The sequence below is a fragment of the Macaca thibetana genome, chromosome 18 (assembly GCF_024542745.1).
Source record: "Macaca thibetana thibetana isolate TM-01 chromosome 18, ASM2454274v1, whole genome shotgun sequence".
Taxonomy (NCBI): Eukaryota; Metazoa; Chordata; class Mammalia; order Primates; family Cercopithecidae; genus Macaca; species Macaca thibetana.
The window spans coordinates 18,533,872-18,541,678 of NC_065595.1; the positions used below are offsets into that span (position 1 = coordinate 18,533,872).

The 7,807-nt window shown below is 40.1% G+C and overlaps 1 long non-coding RNA gene across 1 annotated transcript in view; it reads left to right on the forward strand.

The window, feature by feature from the left end:
* Window positions 1–6,410, forward strand: part of LOC126941392 (uncharacterized) — a 168,401-nt gene extending 161,991 nt beyond the window's left edge. Inside the window, exon 4 of the long non-coding RNA XR_007721289.1 lies at window positions 6,008–6,410. This is a non-coding gene — a long non-coding RNA (uncharacterized LOC126941392). The remainder of the gene's footprint in view (window positions 1–6,007) is intronic.
* Window positions 6,411–7,807: the final 1,397 nt, after the last annotated feature.

Sequence of the window (7,807 nt, forward strand, 5' to 3'; positions counted from 1 at the left end):
CACAAATCAGTCCATCCTACCAAGACTGTAGACTTTTAGATTGTGGCAATTATGAAAATGCAAATCATGTTTTTGTGCCATGAGTTTGAGGTATATTCCAGAATTACTTCTGTCATCAACTCACCTCAAAAGCCCAGCATAGGCAGAGCAGAACGTTGAGCTCCTGGAGAACTCTCAGGAGGCAGGCATTTGGGGCCAGTGCAATAGAAAAGCAAGGCTGGGGAAAGACCAATTTGAAATACTTCCTTGCAATCTGCTTTGGTATAATCCATTAACCCAGGTGAGTAGTGGAGCCCAGGCTTGCTTTCTACTCAGCTTTTCCTCCTCTACGCATTCCTTATAGCCTCTTCCTATATTGGTCAACAGAAATGTCCATCATAGCCCCAATACATTACTAGAACATGTTATTTTGGAAAATACAAACTATGGAAAACCCCATAGGCGTTTGTAATTTTGTAAAGTTATAGGTTCAGGGAAAAACCAGCCAAAAAACCTGATCATTTTATTATGATAATAAATCAAATTTTGTATAAAAGTATCTATGGCATGTGGCCAGGCCTCCATTTTTGCTCTGTGTCTCTGGAGACCATGCCATCATGTAGATTCTTGCAGGAGGCAGGGTCAGTCTTAAATGCTTTGGGGGTTATACTCTTGTTTGAGAGAAATTACAAACCAGACTAAGAATATAAAATATATGTAAAACCACAACATCTACAAACTTTTATAATCATACAAGTAATAAACTTACATTTGAGGTCATAAAATAGGTATAAACGTACTAAGTACATGGATTATAAAATAGGCACTAATGTATTATAGAATAAAATATTCCTGAATTATAAAATAGGCACTAATGTATGATAGCATAAAACATACCTGGATTATGTTAAAAATGCAACTTTACTATATCATAAATTTGATTCATATCTAGCATGTAGACAAACACATGATCAACATTAAATTTGTTTGACTTTTAATTCCAAGGTGTGGTTGAGGTGTGCTTTCAATAGCCTGTTTCTTGAAATCTTTTATAACACTGTTCAAGGAAGGTAGGACTGTCATTTTTTTTTTTTTTTTTTTTTTTTTTTTTTTTAGAGGTATCTTTTGTAGTCAATCAAGGAGATCTCACAGTTGGATTCATTCTTTTCATTTCAGTGTCTTTACACATTTAAAGACAGACCCTGTCTAAATTACATGGAGTTTAGATTTGCTGTCTGCTGAGTTTATTCCTCCTTTGTCTTTGTTGCCTCCATCTCCAACTTCCCACACCAACTGTCATCCAAATATCATTGTTTGACTGCCCCAAACCACACCTACTTTCTAGTTTCAGAGCCTCCTCCATTGGTGTGAGTCTTGTAGGGTTGGGGAGAGCGGGGGCGAAGCAGGGGAGGCAGGCAGGGTTGTCCTTACAGTACAGAGCCTGAAACTGAGAGAGTCTCCCCGTCCCTGGCCCTTGACAGCCAGAATGAGGGACAGGACCTTCCAGCCTGGACTTTACATGCCCAGGGAGTGATACAAAGATGCAGGAACAGCTGAGAGAAGATGCCCTCTGGTGTTCAGAGTCCATGTCGGTCTTGGCCTTGAGTTTCCAATGGAAGCAGAGCCAGCGGCTCTGTCCTGAAGCCGTTCTTCCTGCTGTCCAGCCTTGTTCCTGACCATTTTCCAAGCTTACTTCTTTAGTCATCCTGTGGATTCTGCATGCTGTTTGGCAGCCTTCCAGCAAGTTCCCTTTTGCTGAAGTTTCTGAGGCTTGCAGCTATCCAATGTGCAGGGAGTATCAGAGAATGAAGAAGGTATGGACATGGCATACGTTTGCCAGGGGAGTGGAGCAGAATGATGCTGTGATGCTGAACTGTCATTCTCAGGTTTTTGCATATTACACATTGCTGACATTTTTACCAAAATGGTAACTTTGGACATTTTTAAGGGAGCATCCTCATGTTGCGTTCCATCAGACCTGCGGTCCAGAGGTTCTCGGTGATGAGCTCTTTCGTTTTTCCCTCTTTTCTCTCTCCCACATGCCCTCACTCCGTGGTTACTAAGTAATGACTGTCTTCTTAGATCAGCTGGGTCAGCGTGGGTATCAGCATCAACTAGACATCGTGTTTAGATCCTGCCTTCTGATATGAATGCCTGCTCCTGGATGTTTGCATCCAGGCCACAGGTCTAGAGCTCCCCTTTCCTTCCTTTGCTGAGCTTCCCATCCTGAACACCCCCGCCCCTTTCCCTCTGGTATCTGGCATCAGCTAGGAAACTTGGAGTGCATATCACCAGTTTGGATCTTAACAAGAAGGGATGGAGGTCTCAGTGAGGCCCTGTGCTTCTTGTGCAGACCTCTCCACCCTGACCCCAACAGAAGAGGAAGCTACCAGATTTACATTTAAGTCACCAAAGGGTCATTCCAGTGAGTTATTTAGAACAAAGAGATCTGCTCCAAACTGAAGAATCTAAGATCTACGGGTAACTCCTGTGATGAAGTTTCTTTGAGACAATAAAACAATAGTAGTTAAGGATCTTGAATGTGAGTATTAACTTGACCTTGAGGGTCTTGGTTCCACTGCTTAATTGCTAGACATGGTGGCCTCATGTGGAGAGGGCAGGGCACGTCCTATTTTTTCTTAGAAATCCTATGCCTAGCCCAGGGTATCCATATCTTTTGTAGAATGAATGAATTCTCCCATGGTCTGCATTCAGGGAATGATTTTCCTTAAATACTGAATCTGGAAAGGTTTTAGACTAGTGAGATCTAACCAAGGAGTTCACAGATTTAAAGTCCAGAGGCACTTCCATCTATTCATTAGGTTATTTCAGATTTGTGTCTTTGGCTCTATTACCCTTGCAGAATTCATCACATTGGAGTTATATAAAACAAGGTCAATTTATTAATTTACAATGTGTAATTACCTAGTGCAGCTGTCTGCAAATGGTATTCCCTTTCTGGATATTTCTCAGATAACTAAATTTAGATCAGAATACCGCTGGGTGAATATATAATTAGACTCCAAAGGGAATCATATGTCCCCAAGGGGTATTTCTAACAAGCTATGGTAGCTTCACAGAAATACCTTTCTTCTCTTTGGGGAGAAAGAGTATTTCTATTCAGGCATTGTCTGAGAGAAAATAGCACAGCAGCTGAGGCTTGGTTTGGGGACTTCTAGCTTTTATATTGTATGTTTTTAATTTTTTGAATGCCCTGTTCTCCCCTGAATTCAGAAAACCTAGACTGCTCACAGCAGTATCACATAACAGTTATTTTTACCTTGGTATGAATTCAAATCTGTGCATTATCTTTCTAAGGTATTTTATGTTTTGAAGCTGACTTCAAAATATGGGCCTCAAAGCATTGTTCTTATAGAAGGAAATCCATAGATTGGTGAGTGCTGGGGAAATATTATATTTCTTGGTCACAGGGCAATTGGTCAGTGTTACTGACACTGGCCCACGTGGACAGGCTCCTACTTTGTCTGTAAATAAGAAGATTCTGTTTCTGCTTTAAAGATCCAGGATCACTGTGTGAAATTACATAACTGTTGGGTGTGTTTTCTGGAAGAAACACTGCCATTGCTTCTCAGCTATGTTTTGCTAAACTCCATGAGGTTATCCACTCATCTTTGCCTCCTGACTTTTCAACCTCCTAAGTACACATTCATGTGAGGGCTTTTGCTGCTGTTCTGTTCTTTCCTCTGCCTAGAAAATGCTCTCCCAGGTAGCTACATGGCTCCTGCATTTCCTTAGAATCTCTGCTCAAATAGCATCTTTCAGAGAGAACTTCCCCTGTGCCTGCCTAGAACGGTAGCCCCATCCCTTCGTCTACCTTCATACCCTGCTCTACTTTGTTGATAGCACTTATTACCGCCTGCCAATAGGTTATGCATCGAGGTATTTATTATCTATCTGTCTTTCATTTTAGCTTCATGAGGGCAGAGGCTTTTGGTTCATCTCTGCTTTTTAGGTGAGTGCCTTGCACATAGTATGCTCTCAGTAAATATTTGTCAAACAAGCAAATGAATTAATGAATGTGTTAAAATGTAAGTTTAGAGGTTATTTCTTCTGGATTATTTTGCAGCTGGGCCCTTTCTTTTCTTTGTTTTTCCCTCCCTCCCTTCCTTCTTATTCGTCTTCCTAAAATAAATATTTATTGAGGCATTGAAATCCCAGACTGGAAAAGGTTAATTCTAGAATGGTTTTCCATGGACCATGAGTGCTTGCTGTCTTCTTTTCCCAGATGGTAAGCTTTTCTGCTTGTGGGTTCTCCATATTTTAGGACCTACAGTTCTCAGTTTACTGATTACATCATCATCCTTTACACATGGTTTGAAGGATGACAATCATGAAAAACTGAGCTCATGAAAATAGCAGTTGTGCTGAGCTTATTTTCTAGTGGGGCTCCAGTGCCTGGTGCAGGAAAAGCATTTTGTGAAAATTTGTAGAACAAGTGATTTAAATGAATGATAAGACACTGAGTTAGAAGACATCTGTCTTAGGCACATCAGGGTAGAATGCATGGAAAAGCCAAATGCCCCCAAAACTAGTTTTTAAAATGTTGTAAGTAAGATTCATTTTGTTCCCTTAATTGGAGATCTTTTTTTCTATTGCCCTTACTTAGACACAAAAGGGAATGAGAACAAATGTGCCAAATCATTGTTTATATCTGATCATGAATTATTTATCCAAAATATAAGCTCTGCAATTTAGCTTCAGAATTACTGTCATTACAGCAAATCAGGAAATGTATTTATAATAACTTGACTTTTCTCTGTTTTTTAATTTAAAAAATAACTGATATAGACTTATATGTTAAAAAAATTTTTGAAGATATCTAGTGAAAAGTTAAGCCGCTCTCTTACTCCTGTCTTCTAGTTTCCGTCATTAATCTCTAGATTAACAACAATTCCCAGTTTCTTCCATAGCTTCCTAGTTTATCTCTACATATATATTTAGTTGTTCCTTTTTGAAAATATAAATGGTAGCATACAGTCATTGTTCTTCATCTCGCTCTTTTTAATTTTTTTTTTTTTTAATAGAGACTCAGTGTCCCTGTGTTGCCCAGGCTAGTCTTAAACTCCTGCACTCAAGCAATCCTCCTGCCTTAGCCTCTCAAAGTGCTTGGATTACAGGCAGGAGCAACCATGCCCAGTCCATCTGGCTCTTTTTATTTCACCTTGAATGTAGAGATTGTTATGATCTGATTGTTTATTTACCCTCAAAATTCATATGTTGAAATCTTAACCCCTAAGGTGATGGTTCAGGGTGTGGGGCCCTTGGAAGGTAATTAAATTGAGAGCAGAACTCTTATGATTGGGGTTAGTGCCCTTATAAAAGAGCTAGCTATTCCCTTCCACCACGTGAGCACACAGCAAGAAGCTGCCATCTATAAACCAGAGAGGGAGCCCTCACCTGACACTAAATCTTCTGGCCGCTTAATCTTGGATTTCACAGCCTCCAGAACTGAGAAAATAAATGTTTGTTCTTTTTAAGCCACACGGTTGATGGCATTTGGTTATAGTGTCCTGAATGGACTAAGATAGAGATCATTCCATTTTATTGTCTAGAGAGCTACTTCATTTCTTTAACATCTGGGAATTATTCTAGTGTATAAATCTAGGATACACTAATCTTTTTTATTGATACATATTGAAGTTGTTTCCAAACATTGCAATTACAAATAACATTTTATACACGGGCAAGTAGAAGTGTAGGATAAAGTTCCAGAAGGGAAATTGTTGGGCCAAAGGGTATATGCGTTTGTAATTTTTACAGATGATGTCAGATTGCCTTCCATGAAAGTTGCACTATTTCACTCTTACCTCTTGTTATGATTTGAATGTCCCCTCCAAAACTCATGTTGATGTTTAATTGCCGTTGAGGCAGTATTAAGAGGTGACTAAGGTATAAGGGCAAAGCCTTCATGAGTTAATGCCATAACCACGGAGTGGGTTAGTTATTGTGGGAGTGAGTTAGTTACTCCATTTTTCAGACTCCACTTTTTGAAAATGTCTGTCTCTAGGGTACACCTCCTTGCCATGTGTTACCTTTTGCCAAGTTATGATGCAGCAAGAAGGCGCTCACCAGTTGCCGTCCCTCAGTCCTGGACTTCTCAGCCTCCAGAACTATGAGCCAAATAGGTCTCTTTTCTTCATAAACTACACAATCTGTGGTGTTCTGTTGTAGCAACAAAAAACGGTCTAAGAAACGTTCAATTGCTAGTCCTCAGTGATAATTCACATTATTGGTATAAAAGGTGATTTTAAAAGATCTTCGCCAACAGCGTGTTATTAAACTTTTTGGTAACTTGCCAATCTTGTAGCTTAAAAAAACTTTTGCCATCGCTTTAATTTGCATTTCTCTTTAATTTTCCTCTTCCCTGTGAGTGAGGTTGAGCGTCTCTTCATTGGTTTAACCCATGTATGCCTGAGGTTGCAATTTTTTGAATTTTTGCAATCAGACCTTAGCAATGACCTTGAGCAGTAGGACATAAATAACTCCCACATGCTTAGCGTTCCAATAATGGGGTATTAAGGAGGGTCTGGGCACCTAAACAAAATCAGAAATTTGGGATATGTGTAATATCATGTAGAATGGCAGCACTTAACGTCTCATCATTATTTTGATCTATAACATGTACAAAATAAAATAGACTCACTTGAAATCTATATCAATCAGTATTCTCCATAGAAACCAAATGAATAGGACACACACACACACACAGAGAATTATTTTAAAGAATTGGCTAACACCATTGTGGGAGCTGGCAAATCTGAAATCTCTTTCTTTCTTCCTTTCTTCCTTTCTTCCTTTCTTCCTTTCTTCCTTTCTTCCTTTCTTCCTTTCTTCCTTCCTTCCTTCCTTCCTTCCTTCCTTCCTTCCTTCCTTCCTTCCTTCCTTCTTTCTTTCTTTCTTTCTTTCTTTCTCTTTTTTATTTGAGACCAAGTCTGGCTCTGTCTCCCAGTCTGGAGTGCAGTGGCGCGATCTCGACTCACCGCAACCTCCGCCTCCTGGGTTCAAGTGATTCTCCTGCCTCAGCCTCCTGAGTAGCTGGGATTACAGGTGTGTGCCACCATGCCTGTCTAAAATCTGAAATCTTACAGCAGACCAGCATGCAAACTTGGGGAAGAGCTGATGTTGCAAGTCTTGAGGCAGAATTCCTCCTTCTTTGATAAACCTCAGTCTTTGCTGTTAACGCCTTCACCTGATTGGAAAAGGCCCTCCCATATGACTGAGGGTAATCTCCTTTACTCAAAATCAACTGTAAATGTTAATCACATCTACAAAATGCTTTCACAGCAACATCTAGTCTAGTGTTTGGCCAAACAAGGCATTATAGGCTAGCCAAGTTGACACATAAGATTAACCATCACATAATCTTTGTCCTCCAATCTTAATTTCCTGAATGTTTATAACTTCCTACTTCCTTAAAATGAGTGGCTGTGGTGTGATTTCAGAAACACAAACCTTAGCATGAGGGTGGAAACCACTACCGAAAACATAGAAATCATTATTTTTCATACTCGTCCATAGGATCCATACAGATGTCTCCAGACAGACTCAGCTCAGTTTTCCAGATGTGAACACTTACACCGTTTCAGATTTAATCCGTGGTGTTCTGCTGAGGGAAGCGGGGACTGGACAGATGTTTTCTTTAGCATCTGCAGTATAAGACAGAACGCAGTTCATGTCCCCACAAGCATCCCGAACAACGGGGTCCAGGCTCAATCACTAAAGGGAAAAATTAGGGTTAGAAACCTTTAACTATGGTCTCTAGCTGAGCCAGCCTCTGGCTGACAAACCGCTCATCCAATGACGATAG